Source organism: Anthonomus grandis, chromosome 16, assembly GCF_022605725.1.
Source record: "Anthonomus grandis grandis chromosome 16, icAntGran1.3, whole genome shotgun sequence".
In the NCBI taxonomy this organism is placed as follows: Eukaryota; Metazoa; Arthropoda; class Insecta; order Coleoptera; family Curculionidae; genus Anthonomus; species Anthonomus grandis.
The window spans coordinates 11,344,649-11,363,023 of NC_065561.1; the positions used below are offsets into that span (position 1 = coordinate 11,344,649).

Here is an 18,375-nt window from a genome sequence, read left to right on the forward strand (position 1 = left end):
TTTGAAAATTTTTTAAGTGACCTCCTGAAAGTAGAGATTGGGATTCCTCAAAGCAGGTCTGGGCCCATTACTCTTTATTTTATATAGCAGACGCCACAGGAATAAAATAAAAATAAGGTGAAACACATTTAAGCTCTCACTGAACAAATCTAAAACAATTATATTACCTTTTTTTTTAACTAAATCAAACCGCCCAATATTCCATGCTTTAGATGTAGGTTACGATACTCAACATGAAGTTGTTATTAAAGAAATCTCATTTATTAGGTATTTAGGTATTACAGTGGATAAGCACTTAAGTTAGAACGAGCATAACTAAGAATATTCGAAAGTTATTACGAATATTTTATATCTTAAGTCAAATTTTGTGCAACAAATTATTAACCCATTTACGCCTACCGTCCTTTTAAAAGCATTTCAAAAAGAAACCTGTATTTTTCTGATTCAGCTGATGGTTTGAAGATGTCGCCAGTGTCACATTATATTTAGTTAACATCTTAAACAAGATTAATCGCGATCGTTAGGATTTTGGTAATTTTTGGATCGATAGTGACGAATAAAACACGCTGTGTTCCTAGTGATTTTGCAATGAGTGACTCAAGGTAAGATATGTTAAAACTCGTTTATTGTTTCGTTCTTGTTTTATTTATTTTTAACAAATAACATAACATACTGACCTTTTATATATTGGTGGTTATGTTTCACACTTCTTGATCAGTCCAGGAGCGTTCAATTAAACGAGTCCTTTTAAAAGGACGATAGGATTATATACTACTATGTGGTTTTTTACAGGTATTGGAAAAAGCCATTAACCATGGCAGAACCTTAAGAGGAATTGGAGAATGACTCTACGTCGGACATTCCTACAGACATTACAATTTTTCTATCCGAAAATGTCAACGAAAACTGCGATACCGATGAAGATTCTGGGGGTAAAGACGATGTAGTACCAAATAATTTACCCGGAGTGCAACTAAGAGCCCCGGCGGAAATTGAATTTGACGTAGAAGGTGAAGACGACTGGGACAGTAATGATAATCTACCACTGTTCACTTTTGTTGAAAGGCGACCTAAACACATAAAGACGTTTGACTATACTCTCAATAAAGATTTAGAGTCTACGTTTATGCAATGGCAATCAGTTCAAACTGCACAAAGCAACCTTTCCCCTGGAAATATTTTCAAGCTGTTCTTTGATGAGAACTTGGCAGGAGAAATTATTAGTTTTACCAATATTTATGCACAGCAAAAAAACCGCCCCGGTAACGTTACTGCAGACGAGATGTACTGCTTCATAGGGGTGTTACTTGTCAGTCGATATACAACTGTTCCAAGGCGACATATGTATTGGCAAAATTGCAACGATACCCAGAATAAACTTATATTAGCCGCTATTTCCAGAGATAGATTTCAATTCATAATGAGCAATCGTCATTGCAGTGATAATACTTCCCTTGATAAAAAAGGCAAGTACTCTAAACTGCGTCCTCTTTTCAAGAGCCTAAATAATTTTTTTTTTAATTATACCCCAGTTGAAGAGAATCACAGCCTTGATGAGGCCATGATACCGTATTTTGGGAGACATACGCAATTTATTCGAGGCAAGCCTATAAGGTGGAACAATTCCGGACAAATATAAACACCTGGGTTTGGAAGCGTCAGTTGCTCTCCAATATGCAGATGTTTTACAGAAAATGCCTTACCAGCCTTTTCACATATTTTTTAATAATTTTTTCACATCTTTGTCACTTCTAAAGGAGCTAAAATTGAGGAACATCAAGGCAACTGGTAGTATACGTGAAAACCGGATCCCACAATCTCCATTTAGCAATGCGGCAGTTCTGAAGAAAAAGACACGAGGTACATTTGAATGGGGTGTTGCCGATAATGAAATCGCATTATGCAAATGGAATGACAACAGCGTTGTTACTTTAGCCACCAATGCATGTTCAGTTTTGCCAGTAAATAAGGTCAAACGATTTTCACAGGCTGAAAAAAAGCATGTTTATATAGATCAGCCTCAATTGATCAAGGCATACAACGAAAATATGGGAGGTGTAGACCGTAGTGATCAAAACATAAGCCAATATAGAGTTTCAGTACGAGGTAAAAAGTGGTATTTGCCGTTATTTTCCCACTGTGTAGACATGGCCTCACAAAACTCGTGGCAACTTCATAGGAATAATGGTGGTACTCTTGACCAACTTCAGGTTAGAACGGACTTAGGGACACAGTTGCTTGAAACGTACAGGAAAACAACTAAGAGAGGACCTTCGAAATTGCCAAAAACTGTATTCCAATTCTCACGTTACGATATACTAGATCATTTAGTTACATATCACGAGAGTCAGCGGAAATGTGCTGTATGCCACAAAAAAGCAAATTTTGTGTGCCAAAAATATGAAGTTGGTCTTCACCCAAAAAACTGTTTTGTGGACTGTCATACAAATTAGTTTTTAAGTTTAAGTTTTAAGTATTTTGCTAAGCATTTTGTAAGATATATAAACATATTTTTAAGTCTTTACTTATTTTTTTAATAGTAGCCCTTTATCCTACCATTCTTTTAAAAGGACCGCCGTTTTTTCCAAAACTGGGAATTGAAAAAAAAAATCATGATTTTTTCTCGACTTATGGGACTTTCTATTGACCGTTTTTAAGAAAAAAATATACAAATTCGGAAAAATATAGTTTCAGGGTCAAATGGGTTAATATCCTTAGATAAAACCTTGGTGGAGTCACTTAACAGATGTGGTATTGTTGTGTGAGGAGGTCTGTATCAAAACTCTTTAAATTCCTTAAATGTAGTACAGAACTATATATTAAAATTTTTGTTTAAAAAAATACGCTCTACTCAACAAATCTGTTATGTACTAGTGATAATTTAATTGTTTAATTACTCTATGCTGTTTTAATAAAAAAAAATAACGAACTATAAATAACGAAAATAAAGAATAACGAAATAAACATCTATTTAATGCATTCTTTTAATACCAGAAATTGCGTAAACAAATATTTAGTTACTCCAAAAAATAAAAGAAACTTAGAGAGATCTTTTAACTCTTTTGCATCAAAAAATTTTAATTTAGTTCCAAACAACGTCAAGATAGTTTCAAAACATTTAAAAACGTATGTAAAAACTTTATTTTCGAAAATAACACAAAACTTAAAGAACTCTTCATGTACTCTTTTGTGTAAGTGAATTAAGGCTAGGGGTAGGATGATGAGTATTCATTTGCATATTTTGTTACTGTGGTTCTTTTTGTTTGTAATAATTAACATATATTTTATTTTTTTGTTTTGTTAAAGCAACTAGGAGCACATGCAGGTATTCTGTTATCAATTCTAAAATTTCGTATGTCTATTCTATGCATTATATTTATGTATGTGGATGTATAACATAAATTAATAAATATATATGTAAAATTTCCATACTACCTTTATTTAAATATAAACTAACAAATTTGATGTAATTGGAATTTTGTCTTCATAGTAACAAACCTACATATCTTATTTAGGTTTAATGATTTATCAGTTTTTATATAAAAAATATTCCTGTTGAAAAAAATTGTAAATCAAATTACGGGCAGCAGTGACATGCACATTTATAATAAAAGAGTATGAGTGAAATATATTTAAAACAATATTAATATTTTCCAAATATTTGGATCCTCGCCTGCTACAATTTGATTCCGGTGCACTAAATTCAAAAGGCGGTTCTAAGCCCTTGTTTAACCAATTCATCTTTTGAAGTCATTTAAGCTGTCAAATTATTGTCGCGTACAAAAGGTGCCCGGCAACTCCGTATAATCCCACACACTCCGACACCGTTACTATTATGTTGTTAATTTTAAAATATGGATCAATAAGGCGTTTTCTATTAAAGGCAAAAACTTGTACTGCTTGAATTGTCTGTTTGTACTCGATAAATTTCTATCTTGTTGTCGCAATTGACATTTTTTCGTCTGATAAAAATATTTTTCTTGGGCAAGTTTCCTTGTATAGAATGAGAACACAGCTATTCTTGAATGGTCTATGATCTATTGCTTTCACTTGTGTTTGTACAAAATTTTAATTATTAGTAACTTTTCTCTTTTCTGTAAAATACCCTATCAAGTTAAAAAAAAACTTCCTAATAACCAGAATATCTAAGAAAATTATCGTGTATTATTATTGAAAATAAAATAACTGGTCATTTTCTAAATAATATTTTAAGAATATTGTAACGTTAGTAATATTAATTTCTTTTAATGGTAAGCTAATTTTTAAAACTTAACTAAAAATAAACTAAATATTTCTGATGAATTTTATTTATTAATTAATTTATTTATTACACAAGTATCAATAAGAGCCACTTACAAATACTTACAAATTATTTAAAAATGCTTACATTTTTCATATACCGTGTGTTAAAAGAGATCATTGGATTGACAGAAGAAGTAAAATCCTGATTTTGCACTTTTAGACTACTTTCTCTGTAAATATATAAAAAATAAAGTTTATGCGACAAAACTTGAAAATATTAAAGAATTATAAGGAAGAATTATAGCAGAATGTGAATTGATAACTCCCGATATGTAGAAAACGTAGCCATTTTCAACATTTAAGTAAATAGGTTTATTGTTAAATTACTTTTTTTTGTATCATTTCTCTATTTTATATATTAGTATTCGCATGTTTTATTTATAATAAAATTTACATAATTTATTATTACTAAATTAATTATAGTATTAGTAAAGTATTACGATTTTGCGTAGAATACTACTGTTGTAATGACTCCTGCAAAGATGTATGCCTACTGCTGATGCAAAGTTATCTTTCTAATGTAGATTTTAAAGAGATCTAAAATTTTCATTACAGACCTTTTTAGATAAAAGGGCGCGAAAAATTATTGAGAGGTCTTGGACTTTTTTAACATACCGTATGTGTTAGGATAAGATATAATTAGAATTGAGCAGAACAAAATATTACACAGTTTATGACAACCAACACAGATAATTCACATTAATATTTATAAAAACAAATAAAACATAATAAGAAAATAAAATATAACTACGGATTTCTATTGAATAATTAATTTTAATTTAAGTATAATTAATATTTTCATAACTGAACTTAAGTAGTCAAGCAAAAAATAACTTGGTTCAAATGTCAGGTCAATTAATACTGTTCCTAATTATTTTAAATATTATTCACCAGAAAATCTTAGCTAGGCGGCTTTTACCTATCAAAAATTTCTGTTATTGTCACATTCTCTCTACTGCTATACACAAAATTTTCTGTAGTACATGCACTTAAAAATCCTCTTTTGCAATCCTTAAATCAGTATTATATTGTATTAAGGAGACTAAATATTAGAGCCATAATACTCTAAGATTGGAAAGAGCAGAGAGTCAAAACTTAAAGTCTCTGGTGGATCTAGCGATGATTTAAAAGACACTCTCAACCTTCGACAAAATGTATCCAGAAAAAGAGAGTAATGTCAAAAAACTCCAGGATCCTTTTGTTCCGTTACTCTTTTTAATCGTTCATTACTTAAAGTTTAATTAATAATAACAGGACTATTATTTAGAGTAAATGGCATATATGCACATTTGCCAATGTTCCAATTTAAAGCTACTTAAGTTCAATTTTTTGAACATTACAGAAGTCACTTTGTAGAACTTTGACAATATTCGATACATCAATCTGTAGAAACACTGAAAATTAGCAGCAAGTAATAGAACTTTTATATTTTTGATAATGCAGATAATATAATTGTTCGTGTCCAGAAATAAGAGAGGTCTAAGATTAGAGCCCTATGGAACACCTGAAGTACTTTTAAAGGCACATGACTTCGTTCTCATAATTTCAACTTACTTATATCTGCAACTTATAAGATTGAATTAAATTAACAATCTGACAAATATTTAAAAATTGAATAGTGTTTTACCCTATCAAAAGTCTTTTTCGTGTCAATATATACAGGTTGTCCTATGTGTGACCATTGCTATTTCCGAAACTATAAGAGATACGAGGGCGGTTATAATAGAAAAAAATTGCCAATTTTGATGCCTATTCTAAATCCTTTTACAGCGTGGTAAAATGTTTATTAGTTCGTGAATTAAAGGGCGATTTATAAAAAACGTTAAGTTATATTTTAAATATTATTTCCAAAACTATTGGTTTTAAAAAGTTAATTTTAATTACAAAGTTTTATAATTTTTCTGGTCTGCAAAACTTCACTTTTAATTTTTTTATGGCGTTTGTTTTCTTGGCAACCGCTATTAACTACTTTTTTTGAATACGGACCTTTATTTTTTATAACTTATTTTGAAGGCATTTTTTATTTCGGTTAAATTGATGTATCTTATTTATATGTTTTATATCGTTTCAACGTATTAAAAACCATTATCAGGAGTTTTTCCTTAGTGCGGATCTAACTTTTATAATTGCTAAAAACTTAAATAATTTTAAATGTTTATTATTTTCCTCATAATTTAAAATTTAATTAATTAAAAGCTAAGGCTTATTAAACTAGTGGTTATTTATGTTAAACCCAATAAACACTAATCTAAATATGTTAAAAATATAGTTGAACCATTTTTTTTTAATTAACATATAACTGGACAAGCATATTATATTTTTTTAACAAATCCACAAGATCTTTTGGATAATATCCCTCTTGATGTAATAAGAAACTTTGAATATTTTAAACATGGCGGTGCACCTGCACATCGAGATCAGCGTTGTACAAACTTCCTGAACAATTTTAAACTACATCGTTAGATTGGTAATAACGGTCTTGGTAATAAATTGGCCCGCAAGATCGCCTGATATAACACCTATGGATTTTTCCATATGGGGTTTTATTAGGGACTAGGTTTATCGCACTACGCCTTAAAATTTAAGGAGGACCTAAGTTTAAAAATAAGAGAAGCATGCACTAAAATGTGTCCGCAAATGTTAAGGAACATTAAAAGGAAAATAATTGTAACCAATGCGCGAAAATACTTATGAAATAATGATGGGTGGTGGTTATTTTGAAAATTTAGATTAATAACATTTTATTTTATATATATTTTTATATTATTTAATAGCCTTTATTTATTTTAAATAAGTTTTGGATTTATTTTTTTTATTATTATTTTGTTTATTAAAGATTAATTTATTATAAAAATAGTCAAATCATTGTTGTAATTTTTATTTTATTATATACCTTCTTTTAATATTGATGTTTGACATTTAGTAGCAATAATGTTATTCAGCAGATGATTATTAAATAAATAAATTGATGACAGCTAAACAAATTGTACACACTTTAAAGGTTATTTAAAAATCCAAGTCATCTTATGTCTAAAATGGAATTATTATTAAAACTTTTATAATATTTTAGCGTTTGTAAATACTTTTAAATAACAGTCAAAAAGACAGACTTTTAACTGTATTATTAAGTAATTAATTTACAATTTAAAAAAATGAGATCCGCATCGAAGATAAAATCCTGATAATGGTTAAAATTACGTTGAAACGATGGAAAACATATAAATAGGATACATAATTTTTAAGGGAATAAAAAACGCTTTAAAAATAAGTTATAAAAAATGCAGATTGGTATAAAAAAAAAAACAACGTTATAAAAAAAATTAAAGGTGAAGTTTTGTAGAGCACAAACAATTGTAAAAGTAAGTCTCTAAAATCAATAGTTTTGGAAATAACAATTAAAATAAAATTTAGCGCCTTTTATAAATAACCCTATAATTCACGAACTAATAAAAATTTTGCAACGCTGTAAAAAGGCTTAGAATAAGCATCAAAAATGGCAACTTTTTTCTAATTTAACCGCTCTCATATCTTCTATAGTTTTGGTTATGCCAATAGTCACACATAGCAAATAGGACATCCTGTATATCATCAATCTGATTTTTTTATTAACAGCATCTTGAACATACTGACGGAAACAGCTAAGGTTTGTAAAAATAGATTTTTTCGAACAAGATGTTATGCTGTCTGAAGTTTCATCATATAGACGTTCAATGATAGTTAACTCAAATTAGACTCAAACTCAAGACTCTAGAAATAGAGTTTATCACTAATTGGGCAATAATTTTGTATTTTGTAGCTAAAACCAGATTTGTATATAACAATAGATTTGCAACTTCCCACTTAATTGAATAAGTTGAAGTTTTAAGGATTTAGTTAAAAAGATATTTTAAAGGTATATATATAAATGTTCACGACAACCTTTTAAAAGGTATCTTAACATCTCTCAGATAGTAAGTGTAGGCAACTTTAATATTAATTTTAATAGAAAATGTAATGAAACGATACTAGCGTCTCCAGTAGTATATATTTTTTGGTTTTTAGGAAAAAAATATATCTAAGCTTGATAAGTTTGATAATTTCTTAAGAAAACCACACTGGGTATTTTTCATTTTTTGGGATGACTTAAGAAAAGCCACATTGATCCAGCTGATCAAAGTGTTCCAAGTTGAGAGGTAGATAGATTATATATTAAAAAGAATTAGCTTTTCCAAAACTGAATCTAGAAGTTGACATCACCTGGCAATATCTAGGAAGTTCTTATTAGTAAAGTAAACACCTCAACATAAATTATGACTGTCAAGTGTAATAAGGGAATCATCCATCCTATTTACCTGAACCCCATCAACAGATGCAATCACGAGTTTAAAAAGATTATTGTTAAATTTTCTGATATGATTTGTTTGATATGAATGGTTGAGGGAAATAAGGATTCTAAAGCGCCTAAACAGTCTTCACAGGAAATAGGACTTACATAACTAAGTATCTAAAAGTCTCCAATAATAATAAATTCTGTACTCTGCTCTGGACATAGTTCTCAATTTTCTCAAAAAACTGAATTTTTAAAATATTGCGTACACACTTTTCATCAAAGATCCTTATATCTTTCATTAATTTTTTAGATTTTATAAAAAATATTAAAAATTACAGTGGTTGAATACTTGATTCATTTTAGAAGATTAAAATAGAATTAAATATATTTCTTTCCTAGTTTCCTTTGCTTTATATCCATAAGAAGAAAAGTTCTATTTACAAGATCTAGAGTAATTTTATTAGATAAACTAATAACAGATCTTGCTGTTCAAAAGTTTTTAAATAGTTTGTTATGGAATTAGATTGATTATTTTTGCTAAAATATTTAAATCTTTAAAATATAATTTGGTTTAATAGTGAACTAAGATCTTTAAATGTTCCTAAAGAAAATAGTATACAGTTAATTCTAGGCGCAATAAGTGCCTTAACAGGTAGTTGATTGATCTTCTTACTCCATGTAAATCTTTAGCCATAATTAATTAAGAAAATAATTTTTTAAAAAGTCAAAACTATAAATGTACTACGGTAATAAAATGAATTAGTGAAGAATATCATACTTTTCTTAAAGCATAATAGAGTAATACTTCTACATCTCTAGACTGTTATTCCAAGATGCTGTCTAGTATTTTTATCTTAGTGTTAATCACATTTATTAATTACCGAATTATTTAAGTCAGCTTAAGAACTTAGCAATATATTTTCGTTTTGTCCTTCTGTTTGCTTCTTAGCATCACTATTATTTATTATTATGTTTATCATTTAATTTTGGTAAATTTTCCTTATGTTGAAAGATTTCATTTGCCACACCTTTTCACCAGTCTGGTAGTGAAGTTGACATAATCAGTTATAGGGGAATTCACATTTAATCAGTAATTTTAAAATTGTTGGTCTCTTCAGGGTCTCTAAAGTTTAGTTCTAATAACAAATCTTCTTTAAATTGAGCTCTGTGTATCTATTAATTTTGCCAAAGTATTTAACAAAGTGAATAAAGCATAACTAATCAAAAAACCAATAAACTCGAAAGTACGGAGCTGAATTTTTTGGAGGAACTATTACACTTTGTTTGGATAATAATTTCATTTCTTTATTTATTTTTCAATTGAAAGATGTGTCTCATGTTCCAAAGGGATCACCACGAAGTTATTTGTAAATAGTAATTTTGATAATGTTATCTAGCATTTTGTATAAAACTCTAAACTTCTAAAAGAGCCCTTAAGTTTGTAGTTAAGTTTGCATAATTTGACAGTCATCAATGTGTTTATATTTTTGTTCATTAAAATTTAGCAATTCATCATGATTGGTAAAACCCCAAAACAACAGTTTCAAATTGTAGAAATTTACTTAAAAAACATGAATCTATTCGTTAGGTTTATAGAGCACTTCGTCAATTTTACGAGAGAAGATGATTTTAAGAATTGTATGTACCGAAGTCAATATTGCTGCTGTAGAGTAAAGTGTTAAAGAAGACGCTAAAATGTTGAATCGTTGCCGTTCTTAACTTGTAGGTTATGTCCTTTGACTCAACCTAAACAGCAAAATTGCCATATATGGACCGAAGACAGCCGTCAAACTATTAACCAATCATCACTTTATTCATTAAACTTAACGGCATGATACGTTTTACATGCTGGCGCCATCATCAGTTCTTATTTCTTTCTAAATAGGAAAGAGCTTCCATTACAGTCAATTATACCATAAATGCCGAATAATTTTTTGTTTCCAAAAATTAATCCTGTAGAAAGAAAGAAATAATACTTAAATGATTATATGGCGCATCGACTTCTATGATTACTTGGCTACACATCCTATAAAGTTATGCATTTTTATTCCGTTAAATCATTTTCATTATTCCAATTTTTTAGGATTAGAAAAGCATACTATTATTCATTTGCTATACCGGGTGGTCTAGGATAAAGGGTATACTATATACCTTCCTCGTTTTTTAAAACCAAAACATATTTATTTCCCACCAGATTTCGAAACAAATTCCACATTTATGTTAGCACCTTTTGGCTTATATCCAATGTTTCGTTTCTTGGCCTTCTTAATTATTATTAAGTGTTGGCTAATTAAACAGTTATAAATAATTTTTCCGTGGAAATTAATATTCTTTCTTAACAAATTAAAGGATGAACCTCTACAGAATAATATTAATTCATCCACCAGTCAATAGTCGATCTTTCTTATTTGGAACACTGGATGTGCAAAAAGCCAACCTAACATAAAGTAAAAACTTATGTCGGCTTAAATGAAAAATTACATACATCTATACAGTGAACTTCCCGGTGTATAAGTACTAACCGATTGCCATAATTCATTCAGAGTAAAAACACCCAACTGGATCGGCATCGGCAGTTATGAATGATGATAGTGTTTACGTGGGCGGGGAAAATATAATTCATTCATAACTTATCTCTTTGTCCGACAATGTTCTCTTTTACTCCTTTGATTTTCCATTTAAGGAATTGCAGCTGCAATAATTCGGTCATAAATAAAATCTTTCTCCTCTTGCCATTCATATGGAGCTGTCAGGAAGGTTAAGTCGGCCATCAAATTAGCGGGCGTTTTTAACATTTATAACGTATTTTTGTTTATTGTTTGGTTCCTGTTTACCAAAACCTATAAACTTTATTATCTTGAACATGAAACCGCTGGTTTTACAACAGGTTACATAATGTAAGCAATCAAAAGTCGATTGCTACCAACGAGATTATTATGAGTGATGGCTTTCTCAATTTCAACAAGATAAGCAGATTAGATTACATTTTAAACTGCTCACCATATCAAGAGCGACACCTAAAAAATCGGTTAGTTTTAAAGTGTGTCAGATAAAGTTGAACTTGTTTTTAGAATTTCACATCTTTATGTTTAATGCCAATAAAATAATTTAGTTGATAATGTAAGTGTTTAGGCCAAGTTAGAGAGTTTGAGTAAATATAATTAAAATTACATCACTTTGATTACAAAATAATACTGACCACAATAGAGAGTATTAAACATTTGGTATACAATAAATAGTAGTGAAGCAGACATAAAATTATAAATAGGCTGATTACTGAAGGCTTCTTGGTATCTTATTTTTAGATAAAGTTGCTTTCAGAATTCACAAACAAATGCGCCATTGTTTAACTTTATTGTACAAGACTATAAAATTGATCATTCTTCTTTTGTCTATAGTCTTGGCACCAAACAACTTGTAAGCATTATTTTATTCAACTGCGATAAATTATTAGTTTATAAAACAGTAACAGTATTAGATCATAAAACACTACTGCTGAGGCTTCATAGTCATACACTATTATAGGTAAATTTGCTCCAAAAACTTAAAAATTGCTTTACTGACTGACTTATATTCACATCAACCGTATTACATTGGACTGTAAAATTAATTATCATTTTTGATACAGTCAGATACCTTTATTAGATCACAAAAAACTTAATAAAATAAATATTTTATTGTATTGTTTTTTTTTAATTTAGAGACACAACTAGTAAAACAGTATCTAAAAAATAAATATAATATAGAATATACATTATACTTACGAAATGTAGGAAAAGATCACAGTAAGAAAGAAAAGATCATAGACCTGATTCCATTACGAATTACATTGTACGCTATAAAGGTTCTAAATAACTCTGACTCTAGTGATACGGGCTCACGTATTAGGCAAAAGGATTTAAATATGAGTAAATTTAATATTTTATATTTTTTTAAGATTCCTTGACAGGAAGTTCTACTAGTTAGTTTCAAGGAATAACAAACAGCTCTTTTTTATAGTTTAAAAATACGATCAAATTTAGTAGCACACGTACCCCAGACGGCAATGACGTTTTGGAAATGTGCCTCAAGAAGGGCACAATAGACTGATCTAGATCTTGTTAAGTTTAACTTCCTGGAAACCAATCAAAATGCAAAACATGCAGAGCTTCATTTTTTGGATAAGGCATTTATCTACTATTCCCATTTTAAGGACTTATCTAAAACAAGTTCAAAAAATATAACGAAGTTTCTGTCACAGAAACAGAAAGCGTCAACCTGTCGCATCATCAGTTCTCACCCGAGGTGATTCTTAGCAAACTCAGCACACTACAATACTCTAGAAGCACCAATTCCGGAGTACTGTCCGTATTGTTGAAAAAATGCTGCAGTTCTCTTATTAACCCTCCGCAGTCCCTAGTTATCCTATTCCAAAAATACCTAAACTGCAAGGTCTTTCCAGCTGTGGGGAAGCAATCATTGCTTGTGCTTCTTTTTAAGCCTGGATAGTTCGAAGACGTAGGAACTATTGAACAGGTTCTTGGTTGCTGGTGGTGTCAAATATATTTGAATCCATTATCACGGATGAGCTCTCTACTGCATTGAAACAGAGTATATTATAGGAACAACACGGGTTTACTAAGGGCAGATCAAGGAATACCAACCTGGCAGTTTTTCAGGACTACTAGTGAATGCAGTGGAGTAAGGATATCAATTCCACATAGTTTATGCCGACTTAATGAAGGCCTTCGACCAAGTAAAGCATCAGATTCTCATCCAAAAGCTTGCCAGATCTGGTATTTCGGGAACCTATATTAAGTGGACTCAGTCGTACTCGTATCTTTGCATAGTCAGGTAGTGTGTAAGAGTTGGTAATGTTCTATCGCGTAAATTTAATGTTACGCCAGTTATTATATTACATCCAGTATTATTTTTATTTTAAGCAGTGTTGTTCGTAATTTTTGTAATAGTGAACGTCTGTTATATGCCGACGATCTCAAACTTTTATATGTTAGGATGAAAAATAAAGACGACTGTCTAGCACTTCAATCAGGACTTAACTTTCTAGTTAGTTGGTGTAGAGGCAACTCTTTGGAATATAAAATTATGTGCTATCCTAAACTTAAAAAACCTATTTTAGATGACTATTTAATTAAAAATTATGTTTTAGAAAAAAATCATAGTTTTAATGACCAACTGAAGTTACCTTTAGTGGTACTTTAATTTTTATACAACATGTTAACGTGTTTATTTTAAAATCATTTAGAATATCAGGTTTTTTAGGTCGTACCGGTTATCATATCTGTAATTTTCGAGCTACTAAGATACTATACAACTGTCTTGTCAAAAGTATTTTGGAGTATTGTTTTATGATATAGTGTCCATTATATATATATTATGCATACTGTTTAAAGCAGGTTCATAATTTCTTAGAGTTTTTATTGAATGAGCAAAGATTTCCGTATAAAGACACATCAGACAGGATATCAATTGCCTGGAATAGAAAGTGTCAGGGTCTTAAAAAAAAATCTTTGTTTTAATCCTTTACAAAATATTACACGGGCAAATCGATTCAATTACCTACTGAGTAGAGTCTTACTTACAATGCTTCAAAAAACCATACGCCTACAACAACTATTTTACCATGAGCAGCATTGAACCAACTTTTAAAAACATATTTGTTAAAAGTCACAATTACAATTTGTTAAAAACCTATAACAAATTATACTCTAATATAAAAATTTTTGATACCACTTAACAGTCGCACTTGGACCCTAACAGTGTACCCGGAGAATATGAAAAGAGGGAGTCAGAAACTAACCCCAGGTTTTCTGAAAACCGGAACAGGGGGGTTAGCGACTGACCCCAGATTTTTGTGTGTGTAGGTGCTTTTTTTTTAAGTAATAAAATCAATGATCTTATTTAAAAAAATATATTTTTTTAAAGACTTTAATAAAAAATAAATGTGCAAAAAAAACTAAATATTATTACAGATTGTGCAATGTCTAGTTGTTTTAATTTTTTCGCTGGCCGTATGCCTAGGGCAAATATACTGTTCGCAATTAGAACATGCCTTCATATATTTTCTATCAGCCGATCTTGGACAAATAAGACATCTTCCTTTTTTGGGAATCTTCTGTACAGCGGACTGGGTAGCTGGTCCATTTGCCTCTCGACGAACTAAACCTCTTGTTATGTGCTGGTCCTATTGACATTCCAAACCAAAAATTTTCCAAGAAGCTATATATTTATTTTGAAGTCTCTTATACTTTGAACCATTTCTCATGTTGATTTGATACAACTCCTTGCCTAAGCATTTTAGAAATATTTTTCTCCCAGATTTTTGTTTTGGATTCTCTCTTGCCCAGTTCTCGTTAGCTTTTATGAAAAGAATATAAGAGTTTTAGGCAACTATATCGATCAGATTGAAAAAAACAGCCATCGGCCATCTTCTTGTGCCTCGCCGACAACTATATGCCCTTACGTATTTATTAAGCATATCGACGCCGGCTTTTGTGAAGTTATAGTACAGAATAATTTCTGGCTTATCATTTTTCACTTGCATATTATGATGTTGTATAGAAAGAACAGTGACGACCTTCTTCTTTTTAGGTACATAACTTACAAGTGATTCACGGTCCCGAAAAGCAAAGCGAATAGTGCTGGAAGTTGCATCCTTCAACGATTGTGGTCTTAGTTCTGGTGGAACATCTTTTCTGTTACTCATTATTGTTCCCACGACTGTAAGATTTTGTTCCCGAAGACCAAACAAATAACCGCACAGACCAAAACAAAGTCCAAAGGCTGATATGTCTAGAAATAACCGGGGCAATGTCTACTTGTCCTACCACAGCCTTAGAGACACTGCTAAACATGCCTCCACTTCACATAAGCGTGAAAAAAGAGGCAATTAACAGTGCTTACAGGCTTTTCCAAACCAGGCTTTTCCATTCCAGGCAAATTCAAGCCTGGGGATTTAAGTGGTCACCTGCGCATCCTCGAAGATAATTTCTTCGAACTGGAAAATGCCAGCAAACCACGTGACCACATAACGGCCATGCTGGATCTAGAAATTCCATTCGAAGTGATCATAGATGATCGCCAATCATGGGAGAAAAAAGAAGTACCAAAAGCCGACAATGCATCGCTATGGTACACAGACGGTTCCAAACTAACAGAAGGAGCAGGACTAGGTGTGTCAGGCCCTAACATTAAGATCTCAAAGTCGCTGGGCAAATACCCTAACATCTTTCAAGCTGAAGTGCTTGCCATAGACATATGCGCAGAAGAGTGCATCAACCAAGGCCTCCAAAGAAAACACATATTTATACTATCAGACAGCCAAGCTGCTCTAAAGGCCCTGAAAGCTTTTAAATGTAATTCAAAGCTAGTCTGGGAGTGCAAACAAACCCTAAAGCGCCTTACAACAAAGAATCAAGTAACACTAATGTGGCTACCTGGCCACCGGGGTATAGAGGGGAACGAAGAAGCCGATCGCCTTGCAAAAAAAGGGGCTCAAACACCATATTATGGTCCAGAGCCATACTGTGGTTTAATGAGGACCCACATCACCGAAGACCTAAACAGGTGGGAAAAAGAACAATTGCTGTCGCACTGGAGAAGAGCACCAGGGCTAAGACAGGCAAAAAAGTTTATAACCACTTCTAGAAAAAGAGCTGAACAGCTCCTAGACATGAACAGATCAGACATCAGAATAGCAGTCGGACTCCTAACCGGTCATTGTCCAGTCAAATATCACCTAAAGGCAATAGGTATAACAGAGGACGACCAATGTAGATTCTGCAGCAATGCCACAGAAACAGCAGAACACCTGCTCTGTGAATGCCCGACCCAACTCTGCAAGAGGCTCAAGTACCTGGAAGGGGTACAACCAACACCTCAAGAAGTGGGACAACTACCTCCCAAAAATATAGCTTTGTACGGCAGAAGTCTAAGACTTTTTGAGACAAACTAAGACAAGTAGAGTTATGCACAAAATATCTCACAGGTAGCAGTGCTGAGCGGCGGATCAGCCGAAACGACTCCCTTCTCAATCTACAATCTACAAGATTTTGTTCCAACAAAGCATCTGCTGTTGGCACTGATGTAAATTTTCTGTCCATTGTGATATTGCGACCACTATTCTGCAATTTTGCTCATTCTACAAGACGTTTTACGACTTCTGGACCACTATTTTAATCTTTGGGCTGATTGATTACTTTTCCAGCCTATGGTTTTGCAGCAAAACAATAATAGTTTTCTGAGTCACAGAGCACATTAGCTTCAATCCCATATTTTGTAGGAATATATAAACGGAATTTGCATAGCCATTGAATGTTATAAGCTCCTCGTCTATTGCAACTGACTCTGAAGGAGCCAAAAAATCTGGAAATTTGTCTGTGACACGCTCCCATATATCTCTTGCTGCAGCAATGTTGTCGTATTCTTTACGAACATCTCGAGTAGTTTTACCATCAAACCTTATACATTTTTGGAGTAGTTGGAAACGGAAGTGCGAAAACGTAGCCCTATAAATTGGCAAATTCTCTTCATTGAATAAGTCGATAAGCGGATCTTTGTTTTTCTTGTAAGCACTTGCTGTTATCAAGAAGCTGATGTAGCCTAATATTTCTTCTCTTTGTGCTTTCTTTTACAAGGGCGAGTTTCTGGTTCGTATATTGCGAAATAAATTCGATGGTGTCATCATCGAAAAAAAGTCGAATCGCTTCAAGTGGCGTTTTAGGATTTACTTCATTTTTGAGACCTGGCACTTCTTTCATAACATTAGCAGCAATTTGCCTTCGTCGGGCAATAGGACCAAATTTCCATGTAAGACCTGATGCAGAAATCATGTCAGAATTAATTTGATTTATTACAGCTTTAGGCCGTGGACGACGTCTTGCTGTAGAATCTAGAAAAAAACAATCAAAACTACTAATAAACCACTTTGAAGATAGAAGTACTATTATTTTTTTCCGTACTACTACTTTCCTCATCCATAATTTCTTCAGAAGACTCATGCTGCTCTGATTGAATATTTGAAGCTAAAAGAATACAAAAAAATATTGAAAACAAGCGCAGTAAAATATTTGCCACAACGCGCTACGTTTTTATGATTTTTTGAAACTAGTTATTTATTTACTTATTTATAATATATGTTACTTACTAGATAATCAGTAATTTTCCGGTTCTTGACAAAAGCGATTCTGCTGTTCACCTTGATCGTCATCGGATTCTTCATCTGAACTGCAAATCTGGATCTAGGTAATCCCTCACATCATCTTCATCCTCAGCATAAATAGCTTCTTCCAATTCGCCTTCCAATCAGTCAAATATCTTCTATGTATCTTCTATCTTATGCCGAATGTTAAACATTTTACCATTACCAACAAATGTTAAGTCTATGGGTTAAAAAAATACACAGTTTAAAATTCCTAAAAGTTTTTGGATAGAAATTAAAAACAGCTAAGGAATGCTAAAAAAAATAGGGGGGGTCAGGCACTGACCCCCCCGTTCCAGGTGCGACTGTTAATGACTTTCAAATACTTTGTAAAAAGTTCCATTATAGGTCGATTTTAGAAGTTAACATTTTTAAGTATTTTTTTATAGTACTATTTGAAGTGGTTTGACCCTGTAACTTTTATCTTTTTGTAATAAATAAATAAATAGTTCTTCCAGATTCGATATGATATCCAAACTAGTGTTATGAAGTACAAAAGGCTTCAAAACTTTCATTAGTAGAATCGTTAAGGATCTGAAGATTTGAGTTGATGGAATACGATTTA

The 18,375-nt window shown here is 31.6% G+C and overlaps 1 protein-coding gene across 5 annotated transcripts in view; it reads right to left on the reverse strand.

Moving 5' to 3' along the window:
* LOC126745591 (tensin-1) overlaps nucleotides 1-18,375 on the reverse strand; it is a 572,168-nt gene that overhangs the window by 400,945 nt on the left and 152,848 nt on the right. The gene's annotated exons all lie outside the window — the stretch shown is intronic.